At 32.9% G+C, this 19,942-nt stretch overlaps 1 protein-coding gene across 1 annotated transcript in view; it reads left to right on the top strand.

Moving 5' to 3' along the window:
• Positions 1–10,712: 10,712 nt before the first annotated feature.
• Positions 10,713–19,942, top strand: part of LOC108917018 — a 99,874-nt gene continuing 90,644 nt past the window's right edge. The window contains exon 1 of the mRNA XM_018723471.1: positions 10,713–10,754. The gene's annotated coding sequence lies outside the window, so the exon portion shown is untranslated. The remainder of the gene's footprint in view (positions 10,755–19,942) is intronic.

Here is a 19,942-nt window from a genome sequence, read left to right as displayed (position 1 = left end):
AATAATAACTTACTGCAATAATAAATATGATCAGAAATAGATATTTAAAATGCATTGTAGAATTTGTTGTTACAGGACATTTTATATATGATACATTTAACTTTCCCTTAATTAAAAAAAAATTACTTGATCAAAAAAGTCGAGTACAGATAGATGTGGTCAAAATAATATCAGTTCTTCATATAAAATTTTTTCATACAGGCCTTAGTTAACAAGTTACACAGAAAATGGTGGAGGCGCCGGTCGATGTGACATAAAATCACAAATATTTCCAAAACCGTTAATTTTACCGTGTTGAACCAAGAGGGCAATGTGGTTGGCAAATTCTTCTTCAATAAGGGCCCTTATTTTTGATACAGGCAGATTACGATAGCCATTTATACAAAAATACTGGGTTGTTAACCATTGGGCATAGTCCGTTCCTGGCGATCTGGGCATAATGAAGTTTCACTTATAATATCAAAAACAAGCTGTACGCATGTGTTATCGATCACCAAATTTGCATCATGCTGAAGTGAACGGTTTAGAAACAATAAATAAAAATAACTTTAATTTTGAGGGCCCGTAACTTTAGCGATCTATTTGTTCTCGACACCCTGTATATGGCGTACTGAGTATTTACTATATCAGACAACGCCCTTCGACAACTTTAATGGTAAATAAAGTTAGTTTCTTTATTCAAACATATTACAAGGTCTCCTAACAGGGTTCCTTTTAACTTAAAAGCTTTGTACTTTCGTTCGTTCTAAAAGGAAAAGTATAAAATGAAACTAGTAATAGAATGGTTGCCTCTACTTTTATTCAATTTCGGTAACGTTATTAGACGCGAGTATTTTTATTATTGAAATTTTATGTTTATACGTTCTATTAATTATATTATACAGAACATTATACCTGTCAACTAAAAATATCAGCCTTAATGATATTATTAGCTATTAAGGGTGGTATAAACTTTTTAATAACCTTTAAAATGAAATTAAATTAGGGGTATATTAAAATTATTAATTAAGAACATCCTTGACGTGACGCTGCTATCGCTTTGATATTTTAAATTAAAATTCTTCTTGCGAAAATGAACTTTGAAGTTATTTATGTTCTCTGACCTTTGTCCGACCATCCCACGATCGAAGTAAAATCGGCTGAGTTAAATAACTGACCACAGTAACGGAAAAGAGGAAAAAATCAAGAGCATAAAAAATTGTGTTTTCACCCATAAGAGATGGTATACAGGGTGGCCAAATGAAAACGAAACAGAGCCATTTTCAGGAACTGCGTCAAGATTGTAGAAAAACGCTCAAACCCGTCGATTTTAAATTAACATTCTTTGCTGGTATTTTTGACTCCGCCACTTTCACCCCCCAAGCAAGGGTAAGCGTCACCCTAAAATATTTAAATGGCATTGGGGGTTGAGTAATATTTCTTTTGAAAGCTCTTACAATTCTCTTTACAACAGACTTTAAATTTTATAATTCCGCCTCCGCTACAATCTTGACGCAGTTTCTGAAAATGGTTCTGTTTTCATTTGGCCGCTCTGTATATGGCATACCAGTAAAGTAGCTTTATCGAAATTTTCTTTACTGTTTAATTTTACAACGAAAGTACTATATGACTTTAATATTTGCCCTCCGCTTTAGTTAATTTGTACTTCTGTAAAGCGGAGCACTTATGGCGGTCTGGTAAGTAAACCGACAGATGCATTCAAAGGCTACAATTACCAAGCTACCACCATAAATATAATATGAAATATAGCGGATTTGAAAAAATAAGTACCCTAAACTTTCTATGATTCATTGCCTTCGCCGTCTAAGTGAAAATTATATTTCGACAAAGAGTAGATATTCGGTAATATTTTATCGGAGCAAGCAAACTTTTAGTTTTATTCGCGATGGATATCGCTTATCGGGCCGAACTTTCAGTAAAATTTACGGGTGCATGTGTGGTTTGTGTGAAATGTAAGGCTTTCGTTGTCTTTACTTGCCTAATCAGTCAGCGTTCTTAGAAATTGTCCTTGACGTACGTCCCCATTAAATGTGGATTAAAGTTCAATGATATCAAATAGATAAACAGTCCCCAGCAGAAAACTTGGGTTGTTCATCGGCACGCCAAGCCGACAGGGCAGGCATTAGGGTGCGTATCGAATAAATTGATCGATGCGAATCTTCGGACCAAAGACACTGCCCCTTTTCAAAGCTCTGTGTTGGGACCATTGTTTATGTTAATGATAATATATCTAAATTATGCTATAACAACAGAAATCCATTCTTCAAGGACGGTAAGGTCCAACTCAGCTAGTTATCCAATAAACGCTGATTTCCAATGCGATTTACCGAAACCCTTTAGCGGTGATTATAATGGCATAATACTATTGTTCGATCTCGATCCATCCAACCGCACAATGTGATTGACAATGTTGGGGCCTGCTGCTGTAGCCTAAGTTGCATTAACCCAACAAATTCCAGACGTCTCTCGAAATCTGTCAGTATTAATGATCGTATCAAATTAATTTTGAAGGGGTTTATAAGGCTTCTAGGATTCTCTATTGACGACGTACACCCACTCCGTGCTGCTACCGTTCGACTGGAAATGCGTGTGTTAATTCTAGCAAAGGCTGACTATCTGTTCTGTCCCGATAGACACGCGATGTGCTTCACATCATTTTCTTTTAAACAATAGTTAAGAACGTATTCTTGAGGCAAAATAAATATTATAATAAAAAATATTCATTGCGTCATACATTCTGACCAGATATTTTTTTCTGGTTATCCAACTGCAAGTGGTCAAAGTTGACGTTCGATCGCCTCTCTAACGGGGTCGTGTCAAAACTTGGGCGATCCCCGGGAATCAAATGTCGCGGTTGGACATATTTATACAACACTAGGTTTATGTTTAGAAAATTTCTAAGTTAAATGAAACGGCTTCTTTAAATTTTCGTTTAATATAATTTTTGCTTATTTTTTTTTTATGTATAAATACTTATTCCATCTGCCAAAGCGGGGTATACAATTGAGATTTTAATTAAAAACCTACGCCTTTTACCTTCCTCCTCTCATCCCTATATTAAAACGTATAGACCGCTTGCAACCCTCATTATTACGTACTGATGAGTTACGGTGCTCATCTCGCCTGTTTCTGGCTTAAACAGTACGCACGTGGCTTATCAAATGGGACGATTCCAGGGAAAATCTGCAATCGCGCGCAGCCACCGTGAACTATAAGCTGCTTAGGAGCCAGGATGTAATAATTGGGCTGTCATGCATTGCCGAATATGCGGGATATCATACGTCAAAAACGGATTTGTTTATGTTCAATTACCTTACTGAAAATTTCGGAACAATGCCGAGCTTCGTACAGAGAAAAGCCCTTATCAGCGGAGAGAGCGGGTTGTTTGACATTTTTAAAGTTCATCCCCACTTGAACAGAAAATATAAGTACCTGCCCTTTATCGTTTCTCGGTAAACTTTCATAATGTTGGGCGCCTTTATTGATATAAATTTTTATATTTGTTTAAAATTTGGACTTTGGAAATTGATTGTAACTTTGGAAAATTGACAACTTTTATTCTTATTCTATATAAACAATATCCTAAAATTTCCCCCTTTTAAAACTAATTTCACAATGCTATGATTCGTTTTTGTACTGTTGACATATCATTGTTTGGAAAATGAAAACATGTCTTGCGTCATGTGCATATGCCTAAAATGTTACGAAATAGATGTATTATTCGATTCAAATTCAAAGTTTGCAAACTTAAATTGTGTGGTTTCTCTGGTTATATATATATATATATATNATATATATATATATATATATATATATATATATATATATATATATATTATCTGGAATTTCAATAGGTTTCTTAGTTGGTATTGGTCGTAGAATCTCACGTTGACATCTGGAAACTCATTCTGCTTGTACTTTGCTGTGACGATTCCAGCCACAAATGCACTACACTTTTTTAATTTTTCTAATTTCATAACCAGCGTGTATAATAAAGATCATGGACTTTTCGGGATAATTGACCTGTCAATGACGTTTCTCCTCACGGATGGATAGGTAAATTTCCACAAACTTATTGATTTTCATTTGTTATTTTAGGAGCAAACTGACGATGTTGCTGCTTCAGAATTTTATGAGAGACTAGCTACGATGAGCTCGGATTTTGGTTTTATTGAAGTAAAAACAAAAGAAATGTTGCTGTGGATATGTCATAACACTCATAACAATCTTTTGAGAATTTTTATTTTGAAAATATTGACTTTCTGCATATTTTAAACTGAATGATCTTATGATCATATGCTGATTTCTTGATTTTTTTTACATTTTTTGATACCAGTAGCATCTCTCTAGGTTAACTTTCAAACTCTAACCAAAGTTTAATTAATTTATCTGTTTTTGAAACTAAACGACTGAAAATTTCTAGGATCACCGATTCACCGAGAACTTTTAAAGATTACTTAGAGATTTGAACTTGGGTTGGAGTGTAAATCCAGTTTATGAAGTTATGAAGGTCTGTTACACTCTGCACATACTGTTTTGCAGTTCTACAACACTTATAAAACTAGAAATTTACAAATTCTAACGGAACAAAAATCTGCCAACGTTTAAACTTTAAACGATACATGAAACCTTTTACAGTGGCTCAGTTTTAATTTTACACATAAATACTGATCTTAGGTATGCTGTACTTTACTTTTATACCAGATTTATTGCATGCTACATTTATATGATATCTGACATTACAAAATAATTCTTTAGTATTCTTTTTAACCTTTTTGTGATACATGAGTGCATTTTAACAATTATTGAATGTGTAAATTCAATTTTAGTCACAATTTTGACAGTTGAGACGTTTCATAGGACAATTTTAAGACTTATACTATTACAAACTTATTTTGTATGTAAAATTTCCTTCATTTTACTTTATTCTGTATTACACACCCTTTTTGTGTCAGATTCTACTATACTATAGTTAAATATTTTTATTTGTTTCAAAAATTTTATATTTGGGACCCTTTATTGGTACGTTTTAAGTTATCAAGCAAACAAAACAGTATATTCATAAATAATTGTTAGATTATGGAAAACAAATAATTTGAAAAATAATGAAAATAAGTTATTCAATCTTGACAATTATATGAATTCGTAATTTTTCAAAATAATGTGCCTCGTACAATATATAACACAAGATATATGATATTGTTAAAAACTTAAAGCTTCTTAGTAGTTTCAAGCAAGATTTTTCCTCCGGTATGCTGATAATAAAAAATTATACCCAAATATACATCTGACTATGCTTTATGCTACATATTGTACACAGAACGCCACATGCATTTTTTGTTCCAATTATTCCAGCCTTGACAACTTTTTACCATGCCTAATAAATCCATAGTGAAACCGACTACCCTCGTAAAATGATTAATGCTGCTAGACCCTTGTCTTGCAGTTGAAAATCGCAGGCGAGCCCGGCGAAATCTTAAAAGTTTTAATATACTTCGAGGGAAATCCTTTTTTGCGTCGAGAGTCTTGTGGGATGTCCTTTTCGATTCTCAGAGTGCGGTTGGCATGTCTGCGTCTGGGATGTGTCTCTAGTTTGCGAAAATTAGAGAATACAAGACATGATATAATCACCTTATCCAAGGACATAGGTTGAATTGCGTTGATTTGGGAATTACCTCCAACGTTATTTGTCTGATTCAATGAAGATTGGGTAATCAAGGCAAATCAAATAATCTGCTTGATATGATATAATGAACGGATGCAAAGGACGGTTCTTTAATAAAAATAACCAATGTTAAAGGAAACATATTTGAATTAGAAGGAGTATAATGGCAGATTTGAGAATGGTCTAAAAATGAGAGTATTGCGCCTGTTTTTAATAAGAAAATACTCGTGGATGAAATAACCTTCTATTCATTTCGGCTTTGCGGTTCTGAACTTCTAATTTTTCTAGAAAATTGGCCCACCCTGTATAAATAGGCAACAGAACTCTATTTTTTGCACAAAATCATATGGTAGGAAAGTTTGTGGGGAAGAAGCATTTTGCGTCAGGTAAGTTCAAGATATTTCTGTAAAATTGCACTCACTGATTTCATCAAATCTCATCTCAAGCATTGTTGTACTAGAAATAAATTAAAAACTTAAATTGGAAAAGTTCCACCTCTTAAGTGGGGTAATACAAACTTTACGAATCTGAAACTTAAATTATGGGGACTAGTTTGGTAATTTGTTCGAGTATTTTATTAAAAAAACATCGATTCGGGTCAAATATTAATGTCCGCATCATCAGCAATCTATAATAATAAAAATGCTTCAACTAGCATTGAATTATACTGTCGCAAATAGTCAATAGTTAGTAACAAATAATTATCCAAAATAAAAACTAATAATGGCATGTCTAAATATAATTAATACAAAAAACAGTTACCTGACATAGAGTGACATATTGGAATTATTAAATAATACAATCACTCAAAGAAATATCCTGTATTCTTGCAGTCCATACTTCCCCATACTTCAAACGAAAGTTTACCTTTCCGGTTCCTTTCACTGATTAAACACGAGGGAGGAATCGACTTAATTAGAAACGAAATAAAAAAAGAATAAAGATCCGGCTAAAATAATATTTTTTTGAGCTAAATGGAAGCTGAGAATGAAATTCATTTCTCAGGGGGTTCAAAAACGCTCTTAATTGAAAAAAGTTTAAAGCTTCTAAAGGGAAAATGTTTCATTTCCGAGTCGTATAGATTTTACATCGAAAGGAGAGAGGTAATGTAAATTTTCTTTATAGCTCTGATATTACCTCAAAAATAAAAAGAAAGAACGTACTTCACAACTTTTCCACAGTATATATTACGTAAAATACATTATTATGATGATATTGTATACACATTTAGAAAAATACAAGGTTTTTCTTGAGTATGGGTGAGATAGAGTGGCCACTGTTACTCAATACCTATTAGGTACAAAGCATTACATCTACTAGAAAAGACCGACATACTAAGCAGTAGATACTATGAAAGCAAGATCAGTGTTGCACTGCACGAAACAAAGTTTCAACCATAATATTGTAAGAAACAACCATTTTGCGGGCTAAAGCCAAGAAGATTATTCATCAATAGAACCACCACCAACTGGTTTGGAACTATCACCTTGAGTATCCCATAGGTGATATAATAAGCTGTGCGGCTTATATTTAAACCACTCTCAATCTTCGTTCATAAATAGACATCTAAATGAGTAGATCATTCATCGAGCGTTTTAGCTACAGGAGCGGTCATCGAGCGTTTCACCTACGTTCATAGAGCGTTTCACTTAAGTTCATCGAGCATTTCACTTAAGTTCATCGAGCGTTTCACTTATGTTCATTGAGCGTTTCACTTACGTTCATCGAGCGTTTCACCTACGTTCATCTAGCGTTTCACCTACGTTCATCGAGCGTTTCACCTACGTTCATCGAGCGTTTCACCTACGTTCATCGAGCGTTTCACCTACCTTCATCGAGCGTTTCACCTACGTTCATCGAGCGTTTCACTTTCGAGAGGATTAATGTAGGGTGACTGTTAATGTCCATCCAGTTATTTATGTGTGAGTTGCTAACAACTAATGACTATCAAACAAGACCGTCGCTTACTGGATTAGTCTGAATCAACTAAAAATTTGTGTAGTTTTGTGTATGCTGAAAGGGTTTCTCGCCATTTATTCAGAACCTTTTAATTTTATGATAATTTTGCAAGAACGGATTTTCATTTAAAATTAATCAGCGATTTGTAAAATGTCATAAAACTAAAAAAGAACTGTAGGCGCTATATTGAATTAAAAAAGGGAACACTTTGTATATTTATATAGTCTAATTAAGGAAACTAATCACTAATTTAGTAGGTACTAACAGGTAGGTAGTGTTAACACTTTTAATATTTCTATAGAAAAATATGAACTCATTTTACGTCGATAATGCAAAATTTTCACGCCTATATTGCCCCTGTGACTGCCTGATCAAACAGACTGTGATTAATAAAATTTATTACACCCGTAATCAACTCGAAATTTATCATTTGCATCGTATAATTAATCAACCAATATTTGATGTGCTAGCGTTGTTAAAATTTCATGCCATAAGTACCGTTTACGAACTAGGGAGATTTATTTTTAATGCGAGCTGGATAAATAGATATTAAAGCAGATTACCTACTAAAAAATTTGGCTTGTATAGAAATGACAGAAAATATTATTAACGGCGGTAGAAATGACGCTCATGAAGAGGTAACAACAACACATAGAAAATGAAATGAAAATATCGGCTATATCCCAAATCAAGAACAAGAAATAGTCGATAACAGAAACAAAGTAACTGAATTGGCTTGAATCAGAATTAACAGGAAATAATGATACGCCACTGAAATTATTATTATTATTATGAGCCCTCTGAAATAAAATTGACGTTTTTCAACGTATACTACATTCCAGGTGGTACAATTTGTCAATAAAATTTTTCATTTCAATCATTGTTACAGTATACAGCAAATTTACTATAGACCCTATATACATTGGTGAATGTAGGTCACCTAAAATATTCATCTGCTACACTGTATTTGTGAGATATTTTGCCGCAGGTACCTGTCTACACATTAAAATTTCATTGCTGGATACGGCCGAATCTGTAAAACTAGGGACTAAATTTATACTATTACTGCCGAACTGAATTTTATTGTTGTCTGTGAGAAATTTGTTATCATTAAATTGTGTTTTGAAATTTTGCCAAAGTTGAACATTTGTCTGATAAATATAAAATTCATTTTTATTCCACCTTCAGACAATAATACAGGGTGAAAGCACACTAGTTTATTACGAAAATTTTGAAAACTAAATATAACAGTATAACAATACAAAAAATCAGTGACAAGAAGAATGAACAAAATTAATAACAAAAATAAGAAGAAACTCAAACAGCACTTTTGCATTTAAATACTATTTTGTTCTGCATGACGCTGACCACCATACCATTTTGTTTATTTGATATACCTTAAAAGATTTGTAGAAATAACATTTTCAGTCTCAATTGACAATTTCCATGACACGTGCCTGGAACGTTTCAAAATGTGATATGTTTTTATTGTATTTTGAATCAATATTGTCTAAAATGTACGGAACCACCTCCTGAAATTGTGACATGGTCTTAGAAACATCCTGTACATCCTCGGATAATTGAACTCTACATGCTAATGTAGTTAATTCACTTCGAGTATAACAATACGAAGGTTGCAATGCCAACATCCCATGGGGTTATTCAATGAATGCATGATTAATGTTAGCTTAAATGCCAAGACATCCAATACGTAAATGACATTGCACCCAAATCAAATTGGTTAATGGACGGTTGGGCCTAGAAATGGTATACCTTAGTTTAAAATAGCTACATCTTGCGAAAGGTCTAAAGTTCAAACCGAACGGTTTATAATGCGCTTGTGGCTCTAATCGATAGATTTGAAATATTCAACGGTTTCGACTATAGGTACAGTGTGTGTTGAGTGGAATTGTGAGACCGATATTATATTTATTATTAATCCGCCTAAATTGTGGGGCGGTTTTCTGATCAAAATAAAACTTGCACAGGATCAATTTCTTCGTATTTTAAAATTATACAGTGCGTTCCGTTTGTTCTGGACATTACTTAGCTTCATATTTTCATTTCGAACAAAACGGTCTGTGTATTATTTTGAACTTGTCGTTGAATTCTCCTCCAAGCAAGAAACATATCCTATTTGTTATTTACTTCACGGTTTTTTAAATAGAAAAATGGTATATTAGGTACATATACAGAGTGTTCCTCATAAGAGTAACTCTGTAACTTTAAAATTTATAAAAAAACACACAACGCACGTGCACAAGATGCACAAGGTCTGCTTACATTTATGGTTAATTTTCATAATTAATTTTCTCGAAAACATTTAGACTATCAATTGCTTAATAAAAGTTGCTCGTTTTCATGCCCTCTATCACCCTTTTCAAGGAACGAACTTATTGCAGAAACACCCTTTATAATTCTAAATTCATATAATCTTATCGTCTTTTCAAATTTTTAATTCAGTCAAAACCGACAAGTGATTAAACGACAAAGTAAACAATTTTCTACGCCTCATTAACTTAACGGAGCACTCTCGGCGGATGTAGTCCGGGAACTAAGGATAATTACGAGTATTAATCCTTACGTCTCCCGGTAATATAAAGTCCTTACATGTGACTGTAATGTATGACATGCATTAAGGACGTCGTTAAGGAGTGTCTCCACGCTGCAAGTTTGATAATAATGTTCCAACCAGTGATGTGGAGTTATATGAAGACATTACACCTATCCTTGAAAAGGGACTGTCGGGACTTGGGATTGAGGAGGACGTTTTATGGGTGTAAGACTGGGGTGCATATTTTAATATTTAATATTGGTATAAATGTCTCATTTCGAGATCTTTCAATTCTTGAGGGGCATTCGATTTCATTGCTGGCGCTGAATGGAAAACACGGGGAAAATGGATATTAAAATTAATGAGAAATTGTGACGGGTGTATATTTGTTTAAATGTGGCAGAAAAAAAGTAGCTAGTGTAAAACAATCGCGAATTGGTATACGGCGAAAGCAGACAAAATGCTGCGGCTGCAGAATAAATATGCTTTACGTACATCTATTTGCAATTAATTAATAATGCTTTATTTTTGCAGATACTTCCAGTCACAGCCCCATGAAGACAGTGTAACTAGAAGGTAATGGTTTTCTTTTTTTTATATACCTAATAATGCCTCTGTTTTATATATAAGTATGCTTAGTGGAAGAAAATTGAAGGTTTTTATTTTTTAAATCTTAAAGCGAAAGGATCATACGAAACGCCAACAAAATACCAATATCTTTAACAGCATTGAAATTTGCTGATATAACTAGGTGCTATGCCGCTTCACTAGAAAATTTTTCGTTATTAACCTAATCAATCCGCGTCGTAAATATTTCATTTGCAAATAAATCTAAGCAAAATTGAACTTACATTGAGTAAGTAATTTGCAATAAACCATACCATAAATTTCCAGGGCCTAATGGAAAACGAACTATCAAACTAATGTACGGTAGTAAACGACAAACTGTTTTCAAGGACAACACAACTGTAATATTTCTCATCAACGCAAAGTGTAAAATAAATAAAGCACGTGTGTAGGTTACTCCACAATCGCGTAAGAGCGTATTCGAATAAATTATATTTACGAATACAAAATGTGAATCAAAATACTATTCAAAATTTGAATGAGTATTGTATTATGAATATTAAATGATCACGAGTGAGATTAAGTTTAATTTATGTAATTACAAGGATATTCATTAATTCGCTGAATACAGATATTCAGTATATATTTAATTTCCATTTATAAATATTTAAGATTTAGAAGAGAACATAAAACTCAAATAACACCTAAAGTAAGCTTCTGTATGCATTGGAATTCTTATTGATTTTTTAGCGAATAATAATAATACTGAATATTTTAATCATACAAATTACTGCTTTTAATTTATGTACATCAATTACGTGAATACACAAGTATTCAGTAATAATTATTTACTGAATATTTACTGTCTATGTTACAATTCGCTTAAATATTACAAGCATTATTCATATAATGGTACTTCGTAACCATTCAACAAGAATACAAAATATTCATTTATTAGGTACTGAATATAATGTATTCAGTAAATATTCGTATTTAATTACTTTCTACACAATTCTGCTTTTAATTTATGTACAACAAATAGCACAAGAATTGAATAATGATTATTCACGGAACACAGATGTCCAGTACAAATTTTATGAATAGATTATTGAGTAATATAACTTACGTATTCGTAAATACGAATTAGAAAGCAATAGGCGAATTGTAAAATGAAGCGTCTTTAATCAATTAACAATGGTTTTCTAACTGATTTTCGACAAGATAAGCTTCATTCATTTAACTGTAATTAGTATTCGCAATCATTCAGTACGAATAAAGAATATTTAATATCCACAAACTTTCTATGAATACAGAATACTGTATTCACAAAGTATGTACAAAGTCAGTATGTGAACTACAAAGTGATGAGCGAATTATAATGAATACAGAATAGTGTATTCGTAAATACGAAATAGAAAGGAATAGGCGAATTGTAATATGAAGCGTCTTTAATGAATTAACAATGGTTTTCTAACTGATTTTCGACAAGATAAACTTTATTCATTTAACTGTAATTAGTATTCGTAATCGTTCAGTACGAATAAAGAATATTTAGTTTTCACAAACTTTCTATGAATACAGAATACTGTATTCACAAAGTATGTATGAAGTCAGTATATGAACTACAAAGTGATGAGCAAATTGTAACGAATACACAATATTTAGTATTCACAAACTTTTTATGAATACAGAACAGTGTATTTACAAACTATGTACAAAATATTCATTATTCGCACATTTTTACGGACACTGGTTTTTAGCAATCACGAAATAATGTTTTTACTACTCTTTATTCCAACTCTGTCCGCTAATATAAACACAAGTCAGTAAAAGGTTTTAATTAAGCATATCAGCAACAGTTTCAATTGTTGCCAACTTGATGGATTGATCTGCAGGCGGTATTAATTGCCAGGGGATGTTCCCCGTTTGTTTTAGGCATCTAAGTTTGCATTAACTCTGTTTTCAGCAACACACTTCCCCTAGAGCGGTCCTATATTTCTTGTTGGGGTATGTCGCTTTAGTTCATTGTTAGGCAGGAATATTTGTTGGGATTTATTTTATACTGTTTTATCAAAACCCTCATGGGGGGAGAAGATGTGAAGTTAAAGGATCAGCAGCATAAACAGATTTATCATTAATGAAGGATTTCTATTTTATTTACCAACAAGCCTTTTATGTTCACATTGCTCTTGCGGGGAACTTACTAACTGCTGTTATTTATTTCATAGTGAATTTAAAACTGTTAAATGCGCTTTTAGCAATATAATTAGGGTTTAAAACAACGTTCACTTTTGATGATGCTATAGTTGCGGCATGTTAGAATTTCCTCGAGAATTTCCATATGTAAAATCTACAGTACACTTACTGACCTCTGGTATTGGGGTATCCAAATCCAATAATACAGGCTCAAATGTAGCGATAAATACATTTGGTAGATAAAACAAAATACTGTTTAATTTAACAGAGCAAATTAAATGAACTCACTTTTAAATTTTATTATGTGTTTGTTGAATTCGTCCTTTATACAAATTGTGGTAAATATAAAAGTACGCCAATATAGTTATTATTTTAAAACCTATTTTTATTTGTTTTTAATTTAATTTATAACATCATGTAACAAAAATACTCTGTATCTTTCCTTGTTCAATACTGGAAACAGTGTTAATTTACCCTGTTGCATTAATAAAATGCTGTTTTGCTAAAATAAACTATTTTGTGTTTAAAAACATATCTATATTCACATTTGAATAAGTACTACTTTTAAACTAAAACCGATAACATTGTGTCGTATTATATAAGCTTAAGGTATTCCTTTTGACTGTAAATTTTCGCTGGAAGTAACTTGCCAATGTTTCGAAAGCAGTTTTGCATATTAAATGGAACAAAATGTATCCGGGCATCAGGTGTTTTCAACCTCTAGTATAATCAAGTATTGAAATTTTATTACGAGCAAAATAGAATTTAAACTCTTCCCTATATACATTACCTCTTTGTTCGAAACAAAAATTGGATCCTGAGATTACACTGACATATATAAAGTGAGTTGATTTTAATGTATAAAATTTTAGGAAAAGATAAGAACACTAGTCTTAGCTAAAAATCATTAACTTGCCCTTGTTGTTCTCGAGTTAGGTTCTGTAGAGACAGACACGCTATTAGAACCCGTCTTGTGATGTGAGGTACAAGGCGTGGCCTCGGGTACGCACGCATTTAGGCACACGGAGCGCAGTAGTGGGCGGTGCCACTTGCGGTACCAATGATGTGGACCTGTGGAGTGAGTTAGAGGGCGTGGCTTCAGGTACGCTTCCGCCTCCGCTGCGCGTTTCTCTATGCCTGCGCAGTAGTATGGAGCGTGTGGTCTCACGCAATGCGCAGAAAGAAGAAACCAGCTGAAAAATAATTCAACATAAATATAAATATCTTGAGATAAGCAAAACTTCAGTAAGTGCAAATAAAATACTAGTTATACTTGTAAAGGTATTGAAAACGTAATTGTTTTTCCTTCAGGCAAGAGGTGTAGTGGAACAATAAATACGAAATCTGTGCAGTCTTTTAATTTTTTTCGCCACTCAAATTAAAAGAAGTAAATATTGTGCATATGCACTGCCAATGGAATGGCTGAAAGTGACTGCTTTGTACTTCTTCGACAATGCTCCACGAGATGGCGCCTGTTTTTACAACCAACATCAGTCTCCGCTAGTAACAAATCCTTGCAAATACTTGATTAGATTTCGATAAATAGAAAGTAAAAGGAATATAAAATTCGAATTACTGTGACATTGGCTTTTGAGTATACTTGCGACATTGAAAAATCCTATTAGATATCCCTCACATTAATTTTTATAGAACTGTAAGTACACGCAAATTTATTTCAAGGTCTAAATCCATATGCCGCATAGGGATAATCGAAAGTATAAAAAAAGCAATTTGTCCTCCCGTATCCGCGCAAATTGTCCTTTCTGTTACATTCTACGCAAATATTTAACATATTTTTACATTCGGTAATCCCCACATAAAGGGGTCGCGAGATAACCCAAGGGGTTCTCATTCAGGAAAACGCGGGATTATGGTATAATCCTGTACTCACCATTCGGATCATTGCGATAGCGACAACAAAACGTTATTGTTTGATGTCTCTCACACGCGCTCACGTATTCTAAGGGCTGTTTTTTCCGTTTATGTAAAAAATATGCATCTGACAGTAAAGTGTTGACGTTGATTTTTCTTTGTCACGCTTTATATGCTTCACCGTGTCGCTTTCAGATGCATTCTTTGCGCTGTATTGGAATTTATATTGTCAGACTTTGTTTATACTATGACCATATTGGGTAGATCCTACAAGAAAGGCAAATACTTACCTAATTTTCTTTATTTTTATTGTGCTAGTTTACACACAAATAAATGTAATAACAACTAATTAATAAATTTACACTTTATACTACACGCAAAAAAATTCTTGATTCAAATGTACAACGTTTGATTTTAAGGTATCGCACGTTTATACAGGGTGTTTCAAGATTAAGTCGACAAACTTTAAGGAGATATTCGTCATAAAAAAAAATACGAAAAAATCAAGTATAATTTTTTTTCCAGAGACGCTTCATTTTCGAAATATAGGGCGTTAAAGATTTTTAAAAAAATTTCGAATTTTTTAAATAACTTCTAAATGAAGAAGGATATTTAAGCCAAATTTGGCTCGACACATCTTCTTATAAGATACCATTTTTTTATAGAAGTAGAAGTCCCGCGAGCAACCAGTGGTGGAGTTATGGGGACTCAGACTCATTAAACTATAAAAAAAATTAATACGGCCCTACTGAAAATAAAAAATGATGCTGTTTTTAGATAGAACAGTTTGTTATTGACAAAAAGTGTACATTCAATTTCTTTCCTAACTCTTATAGTTTCATGGCAAAATTGATTTTTCGGAAGGGTGCTTCTGGATTCTGTCAATAAACTTTAGGAAGACGTTCCTCATAAAACCTAAAAAAAAAATATAGTACCTATTAAAATTGGTCTTAGTCTCGAGTATGTGTGAGTCAAATAAGCATTTTTGTCTCCCCTTCCCTTGGGTTTAAACCTGTAGTATTAAAATTATTTAGGAGATGCTTCGTTTTTGAGATATAGGGTGTTTTTTTTAAATGATGTTGATGAAAACAATAGAAATATTTAAGTACCTAACATCTAATGTGACTATGTCGTAATGCGACAACGTAACGACCCTTGCAATACTCCTAAATTTTTTCANTTTTTTCTTCTAAATTGAATGACAACGGAGATAGAGAGGTTAATGTAAATTGGCCATTTTTCAAAAAAACCCTGTATATCTAAAACTAATCAAGTTAGCCAAGACCTTTTGTTACCAGCGAAGTAAACTCAAAAAAAGAGGACGGGACATCGATATCAGATTTTTTGTATCTATCACCGTTTTGGCTGTACCCTATAAAACTATCGAAAATCAACCACCCTGTACAACGTTTGATTTTAAGGTATCGCACGTTTATACAGGGTGTTTCAAGATTAAGTCGACAAACTTTAAGGAGATATTCCTCATAAAAAAAAAAAAAGAAAAAATCCAGTATAAATTTTTTTCCAGAGACGCTTCATTTTCGAAGTATAGGGCGTTAAAGATTTTTTAACAAATTCGAATTTTTTAAATAACTTCTAAATGAAGAAGGCTATTTAAGCCAAATTGTGGTGGAGTTATGGGGACTCAGACTCATCAAATTATAAAAAAATTAATACGGCTCTACTGAAAATTTGTTATTGACAAAAAGTGTACATTCACTTCCTTTCCTAACTCTTATAGTTTCATGGCAAAATTGATTTTTCGGAATGGTGCTTCTGGATTCTGTCAATAAACTTTAGGAAGACGTTCCTCATAAAAACCTAAAAAAATATAGTACCTATTAAAATTGGTCTTAGTCGCGAGTATGTGTGAGTCAAATAAGCATTTTTTTGTCTCCCCTTCCCTTGGGTTTAACCAGTAGTATTAAAATTATTTAGGAGATGCTTCGTTTTTGAGATATAGGGTGTTTCTTTTTTTTTAAATGATGTTGATGAAAACAATAGAAATATTTAAGTACCTAACATCTAATGTGACTATGTCGTAATGCGATAACGTAACGACCCTTGCAATACTCCTAAATTTTTTTCAGGCGGTTTGTAGTCATTTCATTTACTGTTAATTAATATAAGATGGCAAACAATACATGAAAATTTATTTGTAAATTGAAACAACCAAAAAATTACCAACTAATATTATACCTAGACAAAGCGAAAAGTGAATCAAAAATGAAAAGATTTAAAAAATATTTTGTTCAAAATGGGCGCCTCCGGACTGTAGACAAGCACGACATCTTCTAATTATACAGGTAGTGGCCGATCGACACTGAATTGAAGGTAATTCTCAACACACTTGGACTATTCGCTGTCTTAGGTCTTCTAGGGCATCAACTGGCACCTCGTAGACTTTTTGTTTAACAGCACCCCAAACGAAATAATCCATCGGTGTCAAGTCCGGTGAACGTGCGGGCAACGCTGCAGGTCTTGCACGACCAATCCATCACCTGGGATAATTAATATTTAACCACTCCCTAGGACCTCTATCAAAATGGGCAGGACAACCATCTAGTTGAAACCAACTGTTCATTCGAGTATTAAGCGGAACATCTTCTAGCAGATCTTGAAAACCATTTTGAAGGAACTCGGTAAACATGTCAACATTTAACCGATGCGGAAGGAAGTAAGTACAGTAAATATTTCACAAAGTTTGACGAAAGTATATACATTTCAATAGAATAAAATTAACATTTACGGCAAATAATTCCATTTAAAACTATCTGCTCATTTGATTCAAGTACTTTTTTTTCCCAGTGTACCTATACGAATTTATACATAACTAGATTTGAGCATCAAGATATTAATGATGATATGTTTCTCATTTTTACTATTTTCACCAATAATAGAGTGTTTCTTACATCATTCCTTTTCTTATGTCTAAATTGAAGTGTTGTAAGGTAGATAAAATTATCAACCGTTTGCATAAATGAAATTACTACGTTCTAATCCATGATTTTAACTACTTTCATAGAATTCAGATGTTTGTTTATCTTCTTTGATATAGGTCATCATATACTACGTCTCTAGTGAATTATAAATGGTAGTTTGCTCTTCATATCCCACGATATATTTAGTTATAACTGAATCAATAACTTCATCACGCACCAGCGGAGAAAAACACTGGGCCAACTTGGATAATGGAATTGATCGTACTGACCCTGACCAACGGGACCCACGCTGAGATTGATAACAACTTACAAACTACAAATGGGGCAAGTCTCAAAACCATTTATAGCGTCACAAAATCTTGAAAGGGATAGGAAAATTAGTTTTTTATATCTTGGGAACCAAAGAGGTAAAAATGGAACATGCTATTTATCGCTGGAATTTTCGCATAATTAAATGTTTTTTAGTTTTAACTTTGTACTACCTACGTTTGCAATTTCATTTGTAACAACAAGGGCGTTTTATTATTCAGTAATTATCTTCATAATACTATAAGTTATATCTTTCATTTGAATAAAATCCTTGGTTAGATATCCTGGCAGTAGTTAAACTCTAGAGCCTAAAACTGAATCCTGTTAAGTTTAGCTTTGCAGGAAACAAGTAAATTCTATTAAATACGTAGCTTGCTGGAATTTATGTGCAATATTTATCTCCATATTAAAGCATTTATGTATATTTATCTTTCTCCGCCTAATCCACTGTCATCACAAAGTATATTCATGTTTCACTTGGATGAATAATACCTTTTGAAATTAACTTAAGCAAAATGTTTATACTGTTATTGCTGTCCTAGCTTATACAGGATGTTAGAAGCTTCACTGCCTCAATTTTAACAGACGATAGAATACATTAAAATAAACAAAAAACTTATATGACATAGGTCCTAAACTTAACCATTTCCGAGAAAAAAGTTATCAAAATCTCCAATGATGTATAAAAGTGCGATTAATTAAGGATTATTTACATAACTGCGAGCATAGAATATCATAAAATACAATGTTCATCATTTTTTTGAACATCTTTATTATGATGGCCCAAAAAAAACGGATATTTTTTTTTCGTGTCTTCTTTGAAAATATGTTAGTTTATCATATTTTAAGAGCCCCCTCAAAAACTCAGCTCAAAAAATTTTTTTTAGACGTCGCTCAAGATTTTTTAAAATTTCCAAAATCGTCAAAAATTTATTTATTTTTTAAATTTTTTCCCGTTATTTTATCATTTTCTAGGTTGAAAAAAATCTCGATTCTGAAAATTTCAAATCGATATTTTAATTTCTAAAGGGCACTCATAATTATTTTAACTTTCAAAGTAGTGTACTTACCTAAATTGTTTTCGAGCGACCTCTAAAAATAAATATCAATGACCTAATAATTTTTTTTTATTAAATTTGAACTAGTTTTTTTCAATTTGTAGGTTTTTTACGAGCTTTCGAATGGTGTATATAACTTCTTTCAAAAGTTAAAAACCGCGGAGTTATTTTATTTGTTTATTATGGAAAAAAGTGCCTTCTATTTATTTGGTAACAATTATATACAGGGTGTTAATAAAGAGTGTAAAATATTTCAGGAGGTAATAGTATGAACCAAAATAAGCAGAAAAGTCCTAATAAACATGGGTCTATAAAGTAACGGTTGCGGAGATATGGACCACTATTCGTTTTTCAAACATTTTATTTTATTAGGAATAAACTGACAAAGGAAGCTTTTAACAAACAAAAAACAAAGTTAGAGAAGATGTTCAAAGTGCCCTCCGTCCATTTCCAAGCAGGCACGACATCTTCGTCTCAACGATATTCGAACTCTTTCGAAAACACCCTCCTTGGTTTGGATTTCTTGACACTTTTGATTAATCCGTAGCTGCAGCTCTTCCAGGCTATTTACAGGAGTACCATACACTAATGTCTTCAAATATCCCCAAACAAAGAAATCTAGAGGGTTCAGATCAGGCGATCTTGGAGGCCATAAAACAGGTCCGGCCCTTCCTACCCATCTATGTGGAAAAGTTTGGTGTAAATGCTCTCTAACGGCCATGGAAAAATGAGCTGGAGCACCATCATGCTGGAACCACATTTGTTGCCTCTGATTCAAAGGAATGTCTTCCAAAAACTCATACAGTGTGTTCTGCAGAAA

The sequence above is a fragment of the Anoplophora glabripennis genome, unplaced genomic scaffold (genome assembly GCF_000390285.2).
Source record: "Anoplophora glabripennis isolate ALB-LARVAE unplaced genomic scaffold, Agla_2.0 scaffold1, whole genome shotgun sequence".
NCBI lineage: Eukaryota > Metazoa > Arthropoda > Insecta > Coleoptera > Cerambycidae > Anoplophora > Anoplophora glabripennis.
The sequence above is the reverse complement of the archived record's forward strand: the minus strand, read 5'-3'. Positions and strand labels throughout refer to the sequence as shown.